The sequence below is a fragment of the Papaver somniferum genome, chromosome 6, assembly GCF_003573695.1.
Source record: "Papaver somniferum cultivar HN1 chromosome 6, ASM357369v1, whole genome shotgun sequence".
Classification (NCBI taxonomy): Eukaryota; Viridiplantae; Streptophyta; class Magnoliopsida; order Ranunculales; family Papaveraceae; genus Papaver; species Papaver somniferum.
The window spans coordinates 95,822,617-95,825,784 of record NC_039363.1 but is presented as its reverse complement, the minus strand read 5'-3'; positions in this window follow the sequence as shown (position 1 = coordinate 95,825,784).

The window sequence follows — 3,168 nt, the reverse complement described above, 5'->3', positions numbered from 1 at the left end:
TCATGGTTAAGGAGAGCTTATCAAAATTATAAACGGAGAGGTTTCCATCAAGAGAGGAACCGTGATTATTAGGGCTCATCATATTGTCTGAAGAATCAAACTGAATCTTCTTAGAAAGAAAAAAAGAGTCCAAACATCACTTTCTTTGATTGAAAGACTTGAAGAGGACATGACTAGAAGATATAGATGAAATGTGTATGCAGGAGAAAACTTTCAACTTATGAGGATATGAGGATATGAGGATAGGAGAAAATTATCCAAACTAACATTTGACCAAAACCCAAACTGAAAAAGATTATCCTCAGAAAAAGTCTTAAAGGAGAAAACCGTTCGAAAACAGTTCTAAAAAAAAAAAAAATCACCACAACCCTCTTGAAGGTTATGTTTTTTGTCTAAGAGGGATAGACAAAAAAAATCACAAAATTACAGAATGTAATTATTCCAATCCATTGTAGGACTGGGTGACTTCTCACGAGGGGATGAAGTATCCATCGTTCCTTGTCTTGTGTTTTTGGAAAGATGAGTTGTGTACATCATACTTTATTCCCTTTAACACGGTTTTGACTACCTTGATTGTTGATTGTCGAAAACTATGTAGTCCTTTGGAAATCTCTTTTACCAAGAGCAAAGGTTTTGTAAAAGATTTCCTTTTCTTTTTTACACATCGTTTGATGGAAGACGGTTTCTCATGTTTCTTAGTGCTAAAGATGTTGAAATGGTCCTGATATTCATACGAGGAGTTTCCAAAAAAGGGGTATATCCTTTTGGTTTTCCAAACTATCCTTGTTGTCAGGGTGACATAAGAAGGATATAGAATCAGGAGGAATTTGTTGACAACTTTTAAGGTCCATAATCGAAGATGTTCGACATGTCCTATAAGTATCACTATTGGAACTGATCACCTCAAATTTTAATTTAAACAGTTGATGTTCTAGATCTTCAATCCTTTTGATTAAGATTTCCTTTTCCAGTTGGATTTCTGGGGAAATGAGATTGTTTATCATGGAAAAATCAGGACTGTTAGGAGGACAGGCGTGATTATCAGCAAAATTATTAACCGAGCTTTCACAGATATCATCCTCAAGAAAGTAGTCCATAGTATCCATTCATGCTTTAATTATCTCAATCAACTCCGTATCAGGACATTTAGAAGTATCATGAATACTCCTATAGCACTTGAAACTAGTATTGTTGACATAGTTTTTCTGAACCTTTTTATTGATTGACTGAGGTTTATTTTGAGACTTTATTTTACTCTGTCTAAGAGACTTCTTAAGTTATTGCATAAACAGTGACAGAGTCGAATTAAAGTAGTTCTCATCTCCTTTATCAATCAATTTAGAACGTCGAGAATTATGGTCAGGTGCAGCAACATGGTTGCTAAACTGATGATGCTTTTCTCTTTTTTTAAGTTCAAGATCGAAAATCTTCAACTTTCCAGCAAGGGAATTTCTGGAAAGTGTATCAAGGTTATTTCCCTCAATGATGGTATGCTTCTTAGAATCGTATCTAGATGGCAACGATCTGAGAATTTTAATCACAATGTCCTTTTCAGGAATAGTCTTACCCAATGCAAAAGATGCATTAAAAATTTCAGACACTTTATGACTAAACTCATCAAAAGTTTCTTCATCTGTCATACGAAGGTTTTCCCAATCAGAACATAGGTTTTGAAGTCTAGCTTCTTTCTCATTGGAATTTCCTTCAAATACGGTTTCTAAGATATCTCAGGCTTCTTTAGACTTAGTGCACATAGTCACATGGTCCCGAAGATCTGGGGTAATGGCATGTATGATAATATTGAAGCCGTCAGAATTTTTCTTTTCAGCAAAAACTTCTTCTACGCTATATCTACCAATATCCTTCAATATAGTTACATCGCCTTCTGTAATAACCGGAGGTTCATAGCCGTTAACTACATGTACCCATGTTTGAAAATCACAAGCTTGAAGAAAATCACGCATAGCAATTTTCCATCATAGGTAGTTTGAGCCATCGAAGACTGGTGGTACGTTTATGGAGATAGAACTTCTATCCATAGAGTCAGATCACTACAAACACATACTTGTAAGGTCTTTAAACGTGTTTGCCTGCTCTGATGCCAATTGAAAAAGAGGGGGTACAACAACCACACCCAATATTTCGCTTAGCAATCTATATGGACTAAATCCAATATACTTTCAACAGAATCAACCAGACTCAATCTTAACAAAGTATATTAAGGAGTTATAATATCTCGATCTCTCGATTTAATCTTTACTCAAGCAAATAGAAATCTGCGAGTCCGATTAAATATAAGAGAGATAACTTGGATGGTACCAAAGACCAATATCCAAGTGTCAATCAATGTAAATCAACAACCAAAGGTTGGATATTCTAATTGATTGATCTAACGCACAACCTGTGATATTTCAATTATATAAAAACATATAATGCGAAAAAGAAATAACACAGACACCAGAATTTTGTTAACGAGGAAATCGCTAATGTACAAAAACCTCAGGACTTAGTCCAGATTGAACACACACTGTATTAAGTCACTACAGACATTAGCCTACTACTAAAAACTAACTTCGGTCTGGAATATAGTTGAACCCCAATCAATCTCACACTGATCCAAGGTACAGTTGCGCACCTGACGTCTCTGATCCCGGCAGGATACTACACACTTGATTCCCTTAGTTGATCTCACCCACAACTAAGAGTTGCTACGACCCAAAGTCGAAGACTTTAATAAACAAATCTGTATCACAGAGAAAAGTATATAGTAATAGATAAATATGTCTCCCACAGAAATACCTACGAGTTTTGTTTAGCCTTTTGATAAATCAAGGTGAACAGGAACCAATTGATAACCCGGACTTATATTCCCGAAGAACAGCCTAGAATTATCAATCACCTCATAATAATCTTAATCGATGCGGCGAAACAAGATATTTTGGAATCACAAACGATGAGACGAAGATGTTTGTGATTACTTTTAAATCTTTCCTATCGGAGATATCAATCTCAAGCCAATCTTTACGATTGTACTCGTACGATAGAATATGCAAGATCAGATCGTACAACTACGAGAAAGTAGTATCGGTTTGGCTTCACAATCCCAATGAAGTCTTCAAGTCGTTAACCTGGTTTACAAGAAGAAACCTAAGGTTAAAGGAGAATCGA